Raw genomic sequence first — 8,226 nt, 5'->3', positions numbered from 1 at the left:
GAAGGTACCCGGACTGGCCTTGGTGAGACTGGCTGCGGTGTGGTTCTGGGTGCAGTTCCACCTGACTTGCCCTCCGGTTACCGGATTACTGGTCTGGTAGCACATCCGTGGGGGCAGGATGGGCTCTGGAGTTTCGGGTTCCCAAAGGGGAATGCCAGCCACGGGAGGCTGACATTCACCTTTCCCTTGGGTTCTTGGAGAAGTCGTGAGTGGGATGGCAGCCAGCAAAGACCTGCTGGGTGGCTTGTTTGCCATTCTGGTAGTAGGTTTCACGGACCTTGAACCTCCACACATAAGTGGGTGGGGGTGGGTGTAGGTTGCTGAGGGCCGGGAGGAGAAGGAAGAGGGGAGGGCGGTTAAGGCGGACCTTAGTGGGGCCCAACACCTCACATTTATAGATGTCATGTTGCTCCGGGTTCCTCTTGAGTCTGGAGAGGTGGTGCCAGGACAGGTCGTCAAGCTGGGGTCGCCAAGCAGCTTGGCCGCAGTGGGGGCTGTGAGGATTACAGTGTGAAGTCCTGTCCACCTAGGCTCCAAGGCTTGTGGTTGTAGGTTCTTAAGGAGGACCGAGTCACCAGGGTGAAGGGCTGGTCTTGGGAGTCCTGGTCGGTCGGCTCTGGCTTGGGCAGAAACCTGTTCTCATGTTCTCGGAGCAATTGCCTGGTTAAAGACAGATATGGGAGATACGTACCCAGGGGAGGGGGATCAGTAAGAAGACGGTGGTTGAGCAAGAAGAGTCAAAAGGGCTCAAGAAAATGGGGCTCCTTGGTGTAGCCGGAGTTTGGTCAGGGCCATGGGCAGGAGGTCCGGCCAGGAGCTGCGAATTTCTAGAGAGAGTTTAGTTAGATGGTTCAATAGGTTGGAATTGAGTGTCTATGATGAGGGTCCAAGGCAGTGACAGAAATCCAGCAGGAAGTAGAGGAGGAGGGATTGATGTTTGAGAGTAGATGGAAAGTTGTGTTGATGAGAGTGGGCATAGGAGTAGGTCCAGGGTTTGTAAATAGAGAGTGACACTAGAGGATTTCCCATCCAGACAGTAGAATTGATGACTCCCTCATCATTCCATGTCCCATTTCACCTGAAAATAGGAAAAACCTGAGCAGAATTGGAGGGTCCCTTGCCAGGTAAGAGCCTGTGAGGAATGATGGGTCATCAGGTCCTGGATGGTGTCGCCGAATCTTCTTCGGGGATGGTGGGAGGCACTCGGTGAGCCTGAGAGAGGTAGGTATTGCAGCGAAGGCGGGAGAAAATGTTAGAATGCGCTGTTATCCAAGGGAAAAGGGATTCGATGGAGCAGTGGAAGCCAGGGACCTGGAGGCTGGAGAAAAGGCGGGGAGGGAGGGAGCAGGTGGCGCAGCCTGTTCCCAGGCCTCTAGCCGCTTGGATTTTAAAACTGCCACATTTTTTCCTTTGGGAAGGGTGGAGGGGGATGGGGCGAGGTCAGAGCAGTTTTCAGTTCAGAGGAGGGGACAGTCGTGGCGGAGAGAAGGAGAAAAGGCGTTCACAGCAAAGACTGAGGTAGGCGATGCCTGAGCTAGGCTACCGTGGTCTGGGACAACAGGGCCCCATAACAGGACGCATGGCAGTGGGGGATCCGCATCCCTGTAAAGGGAGGGGGCCAGGAGTGGGAGGAGCAGGGAAGCTGAAGGGCTCAGAGTGAGCTGCAGAGTGGCCACTAGGATGGTGAGGATGTCTCGTCCTAACAGGGGCATGGGGCATGCTATCATCAAGGAGGCAGGGAAGGGGTCCGGTGGCCAGAGGGCAGGTGGATTTGCCGTCAATACCCATGTCCGAGATCTTGGAAGGATAAAGGGGCCCTAAAAAGGAGGGCAGGACAGAGAAGGCAGCCCCCGTGTCAACCGGGAAGGTGACCTACTACCTTCATTGTGACCCGAGGCTCAGCGAGGGTGATTGGAGTCATCGAGGCTGGGCTTCTTCAGTCTTCAGCCAGTTCCAACATGGCCAGCGGCGGTGCGTCATGGCCTCCTGGAAGGGTGGTCCTTTCACGCTGAGACGTAAAGGGCCCACCACTTTTCCAGGGACAGTCACTCTTCCAGTGACCATTTTGACCGCACGCCGGGCAGGGCTTGGTCGGAGCTCGGGGCCAGGGGCACTGCATTGCCCAGTGGCCTTCATTTCCGCATTTGAAGCATTCTCCGGTGGTGTTCCTTTCGTTGCACCCCCACCGCTCACAGCCCCCTTAGGGCCATGGCGGCTGCGGTCAACCTCAGGGCCACAAACAACTAAGGCGTGTCTGCAGGTCTACCTCCTGTGGAAGGTAGGCCTCCCATTCTGACTGTGCCTCCTCCTCCAGGGCATTAAGAACCTTCAAGGCCATTTTTCACTCGATCTCGGACCTGGGTCTGAGGACCAAAAAAGACCTTAAAGGTCGTGTTAGAGAGTGGGGGGCATAGATTCAGACTATGCCCTCAGTTCCTGACGGGACTATGGCAGGGGTAGAATGGGTGCAGACATGGAAGAGGCTGTTTTGGAGCTGACGTTCTTAGGATTTGGGCTCTAGGGGAGAAGGAAGCTTCTCGTTAAGAGGGTCTGAAGAGAGCACAGCTGCAAACTTTCGCAAAGGGAACTGGCCGGCCACCTGTGAATTAAAGTGCTGGCAGTCATGGTGGTGGAGCGCACAGAGGAAGGCGGGCGGTTAGACCTTACAGAGGGCACTGCGTGGGGTACAGGTTACTAAGGCAGGCTGTAAGGGAAGGGGAGAGCACGGGAGAGGTGGCCTGGGTGGGCTTGGGAGAGGTATCGGCAGTTGAGTTTAAAACCTGCAACCTCCCAGGGGCAGAACGGAGGAGGAAGGACAGAAGGAAGGTAGAGCCTATGGACGCGTGTGTGTATGGACTGGGAAAGCAGGCAGGGGCGGGGCGGCAGGGGACTTGAGTTTCCAGGTCCCCCAGCAGCTAAGGCGTTAGCGGCAGCGGTGGTGCGCAGACGGACTGACTGCGCGGAGGCGGAGGCGTGCAGGGACTGGGGTTGTAAAAGGCTGAGTTTCGGCCGCAGTGGGGTGGGCAGAAGAGGGGAGGCGGGGTCAGTGGGTCGACGAAAGGCGTGGCTGGAGGAGGGTCCAGCAGGGAGGGACAGGGGCACGAGGCCGGTGGGAGAGCAGCGGCTTATGCCAGGGGAATTTGTGGTGGCCTCTCCGGTGGAGGGGGGGTGGGAGAGCACGGAGACAATGATGATGATTATGGCGCTCCGCCACCCACACACAGCACATGAACCCACCCCCACACGCACCGCACACACCTCGGGCTTGGTGGTGCAGGGACAGCCCAGAGGGCGGAGGAAGGGCGGAGCGAGGAGAGATGGCGGAAGGAACTTTGGGGGAGGGACGGGGAACGCAGAGAGATGGAGAGAGGCTGAGAGAGAGACTGAGAGAGAGAGACTTGGGCAAATTTCCCAGTTCGCTGGCAGAAATTACTAAGGTCGGTGTGACGGTAAAGTCAGGGTCCCGTTTTCATTAGCCAGATCGGCGAGCCGGCACCCTAGAGGTGTGCTCAGGTCAGGTTTGGAATTTGGATTCCCCCTGTGCTCGATCCCCGTGGCCTGTAGTGGGGCTAAAGGCTGGCCTCCCAGCGGTTTAACCCACGCTACGGACGGAGGAACCATGGGCGGGGTAGAGGCGTCCCTGCTACCCCCCCAGGTCCGGAGGAGCCTTCCTGGAAGGGTCCGGAGAGGCAATCTCTGACGTGGCCACGTTTTACAGACAGAGATGCCAGCGGGCGGGAGGTCACATGGGACCCGCACGGGGCGGGGCGGGGCGGGGCAGGACTCACCGCTGATGCTGCCGAACTGGGAAAAGTTGCTGAGCTGAAGAGATGAGGTCCTGGTGGGTCCAGAGCCACGAGGAGGGAGAGGCGGGCACCCCGAGCCGTGGAGGGACGGCCAAAGGGAGTGCTCGCGCCACCCGGGTTTCAAGGCACCAAATGTTAGGTTAGGTGGCTCAGGAGGCGGCGCAAGAAATAGAGTCCAGTGAATCAAAAAAGAAAGGAAAGAAAAAGGTTTATTCTGCGTCCCCAGGAGACCCACGTACCCCTAGGACAGGGCACGTGGATTCACGCCAACAGGGAGGGGGGCGCTTTTTTTATACTGCAGTTGGGTGAGGGGCGGGGACATGAGCTGAGGTATTCTCTGCCTCAGGGGATGGGCGGGGGTATTCAGAAGAAGTCCCTATCTGAGTGGGGGTATGTGGATTCAGGGAGAAGAAGCTGGTATCTGTGTCTGGCACGTTGATCTGTGAGAAATCCCAGGGGAAGTCCATTGTCTCATCACATGTCCCTGATCCTGGGCTCTCTCCCACCTAACACACACCACAGGCGTCCACACACTCCTCTATCACTTCCTTGCGCTCTCACACTCTCTCCCTCCCTACCTTCCTGCTGGTCGCCATTTTGGAAGTCTCTGCTCTAAAATCTTAATGCAATTTTCACACTCAGAAAATTTGACATTGAGATGATACAATTATTATCCTCACTCAAATTTTCAGATTATCCTAATATCATTTTTATCTATTTATTTAAAAAACTTCTTTCCCCTCAAAGACCATGCATTGCATTCAGTTGTCATGTCTCTTTAGTGTCCTTGATACCCTAAGAATTTCCCAGATTTCTCTTATTCTTGCATGACATTGACATTTTTGAAGGTCCAGGTCTGTTGTTGCTCAGAAAGCTTTGGTTGGAGTTACAGTTTCTGATTCCTTCCTCCTGTTTTTCCCTTTGTTTTCTTCTAAGAGTTTTACATTTTCAGTTTTTACATTTAAATCTTTAATCCACTTGAAGTTTTTTTTTTGTGAGTGGTGTAATTTCATTCTCTGCATGTATTTATTAAGTTTTCCAACAACATTAATTGAAGAGACTATCTTTTCTGCATTGATGGTTCTCAGTTCCCTCATCAGATATATTTTGACTGTATGTTCAAGAGTTTATTCCTGAGTTCTCTATTTTGTTCCATTGGCCTATGTGTCTATTTTTATTTTTGTTCATCCTCACCTGAGGATATTTTTCCATTGATTTGAGGAAAGAGTAGAGGGGAGGGAGGGAGAGAGGAAGAGAGAGAGAGATTGAGAGAGAGAGGTGAGAAAGACACAGTGATTGGTTTCCTCCCACCCATGCCCTTACCAGGGCCAGGGATTGAACCTGAAACTCAGGTACCTGTCCTTGACCAGAAATCGAACTTGAGACTCTTTGGTGCATGGGCCGCCACTCTAACCACTGAAAAATACAAGCCAACTCTATGTGTCTATTTTTATGGCAGTACCATACTTTTGATTAGTATAACCTTATAGTAAAGTTTGGTCATTAACTATGAGGCCTCCAGTTTGCTAGAATATTCAGTATTGCTTTGGGCATTTGGGGTCTTTTGTGGCTCCATACAAATTTTAGGGTTGCTTTTTCTCTTTCTGTAAAAAAAATACCATTTGAGGTATTTTTTAACCTTTATTGTTTAAAGTATTATAGATGTACACCTTTTTCTCGCATTGACACCCCTCCCACTTCCCACTCTCAACCCCTCTCCAGGCCTTCACCCCACCACTATTATCTGTGTCCAGAGTTATGCCTATCCTATATAATAAAAGGCTAATATGCAAATTGTCCCCTTGATCAGAGTTCAACCTGGAGTTCGCCCAGGGAGTGGGGCCAGCTGGCCAACTACCTGCAGCCACTCTCCCAGGCTGGCCTGGCCTGATCGGCCCAATTGGGGTGGGCCAGCTGGACCCCACCCATGCACAAATTCATGCACTGGGCCTCTAGTAGCATATAAGCTCTTTGGTTTTTCTCTTTCCTCCCTCCACTTCCCTCTGAGGATCCTCAGTCTGTTAAATGTTTCCATGTCTATTTTGTTTGTCAGTTTATTTTGTTTGTCAGTTTATTTTGTTCATTAAATTCCACATATAAATGAGATCATATGATACCTGTCTTTCTCTGACTGAATTCTTTCACTTAGTATAATACTCTCTAGGTCCTTCCACGCTGTCCCAAAGGGTAAAAGACTCCCCCCACCTTTTCTTTTTACAGCTGTATATAGTATTCCATTGTGTAAATGTACCACAGGTTTTTCACTCATCTCCTGATGGGCACTTGGAGTTTGGGAGTATTCCTTCTTTAATATTTTGGAAGAGTTTAAGAAGAATTGGTGTTAACTGTTTTTTAAATGTTTGGTAAAATTCACCAGTGAAACTATTTTTGGGATTTTCTTTTTGGGGAGTTTTTTTTATTATTATTATTCAATCTCCTTACTCATTATTAGTCATTTGTTCATATTTTCCATTTATTCATGATTCAGTCTTGGTAAGTTGTATGTTTCTAGGTATTTCTCCATTTCTAGGTTATCCAGTTTAATGGTGCATAATTGTTCATAGTAATCTCTCACAATCCTGTTTTCCTGTGGTGTCAGTTGTAATATCCCCTCTTGTGTTTCTGATTTTACTAATTTGCATCCTCTTTTTTTCTGAGTTAGTCTAGCTAGGTTTGTGAATTTTGTTTAGCATTTCAAGAAAAATCCAGATCTTAGGTTTGTTGATCTTTTCTCTTACTTTTCTGTTCTTCATTTTATTTTTTCCTGCTCTGATCTTTGCTATTCCCTTCCATTGCTATCTTTGGACTTAGTTGGTTCTTCTTTTATTTGTTCCTTGAGGTATAAAGTTAGGTTATGTTTTTAGAGATCCTCCTTGTTTCTTTTTTTAATATATATATATATTTTTTTATTTCAGAGAGGAAAGGGGAAGGAGAGAGAGAAAAAAACATCAATGATGAGACAGAATCATGGATCAGCTGCCTCCTGCACAACCACCACTGGAGATCAAGCCTGCAAATTGAGCATGTGTCCTGACTGGGAATTGAACCATGACCTCCTGGTTCATAGGTAGATGCTTGACTACCAAGCCATGGCTGGGCTCCTTGTTTGTAATGTAGCATTTATTGCTATGAGCTTCCCTCTCAGGACTGCTTTTGCAGTATCCCATACTCTTTGGCATATTGTGCTTCCATTTTCATTTGTTTCAAGATATTTTTCAATAGGCATTTTAACTTCTTTTTGACCCTTTGGTTGTTCATGAATGTGTTGTTTAGTATCCACATATTTGAATTTTCTAGCTTTGCTCCTGTTATTGATTTCTAGTTTCATATTATTGTGGTCAGAAAAGGTAATTGGTATGATCCCAGTCTTATTAAATTTGCTTAGACTTTGGCTAGGAGGAAGAAGTGGCATCTGACTGTCAGCAGCTGCAGTAGTCTTGAGGGGCAGTGGCTGTGCTGCTCACTGAGAGCCAGTCCCTTGGCCAGGTGGTCAGTACTGGGGCATGGCATCTTGAAGCTACAACCTGAGCATCCTCTACAAAGGTCAAGCACAAGGTGGTGCTACTCAAAGCTACCTATGAGGCGCTGTCCTTCAGCTTCTTCCAGTGGACTAGTGTTCAGAAATTAATGACCTTCACAAGTCAGCTGATTGGGGAATGTTTAACAAAAGGCAGCAGAGCCTCTGTGAAAAAACAAGAATATCTGTGCCAAGTCTCATGGGAAGCAACAGTCTTGCAGGAGTGGTCATGCTGGCAGTGCCCATCCTGGGTGGTTTTCACCTTGTTGGAGAAGGTGCTGGATGAGTTCTCCAAGCAGATTGACAGGATGGAGTTGGATCCCCTGCTACCATCCAGGATGCAGCCCTGGATGGCTACCTTAGTACATACCAGAATCCCTGAGAAGCTGACCTCATGAGTAAAGTGCAGGCTGAAATAGATGAGACCAAAATAATTCTGCACAATACCATGGAGTCTTTGTTAGAATGAGGCAAGAAGATAGATGACCTGGTGTTCAAATCCAAAGTTCTGGGAATACACTCTAAAACCTTCTACAAAATGCCTGGAAACAAAACTGCAGTCATGTGACTGAAGCCAGCAGAGGCCCCTGTGCAGCAAAGTCGCCTTCATTGAGATTAGAACTGCGGCTCCAGGAGAAGCAGAGCTGCCATGTAAAGGCCCGGAGTGGGGACAAACTGTCATCTTTTACTTTGGAGCCACTGGAAAGGGACCTGGGGTGGGGAATGTTTAAACTCATATGTCTAGTAATTTTTGAAAAGATAATTTGGAAAACATAAACTGTTAGTGACTCTTGCAGATGCCAAAGGGCGTATTTCTAACCATGGGACAGTCCTGGGCCCTTGACTGTGTGGCACCCTGATTGTGTGGAGCCCCTGACTATGGTGCCTCTAGAGGTTAGAGTC

General features: G+C 49.7%; 1 pseudogene; it reads left to right on the top strand.

Moving 5' to 3' along the window:
• The first annotated feature begins 6,895 nt into the window (after nt 1-6,895).
• LOC132223547 (synaptobrevin homolog YKT6-like) lies at nt 6,896-7,891 on the top strand (annotated as a pseudogene).
• The last annotated feature ends 335 nt before the right edge of the window (nt 7,892-8,226 follow it).

This window comes from Myotis daubentonii, chromosome X (genome assembly GCF_963259705.1).
Source record: "Myotis daubentonii chromosome X, mMyoDau2.1, whole genome shotgun sequence".
NCBI lineage: Eukaryota > Metazoa > Chordata > Mammalia > Chiroptera > Vespertilionidae > Myotis > Myotis daubentonii.
The sequence above is the reverse complement of the archived record's forward strand: the minus strand, read 5'-3'. Positions and strand labels throughout refer to the sequence as shown.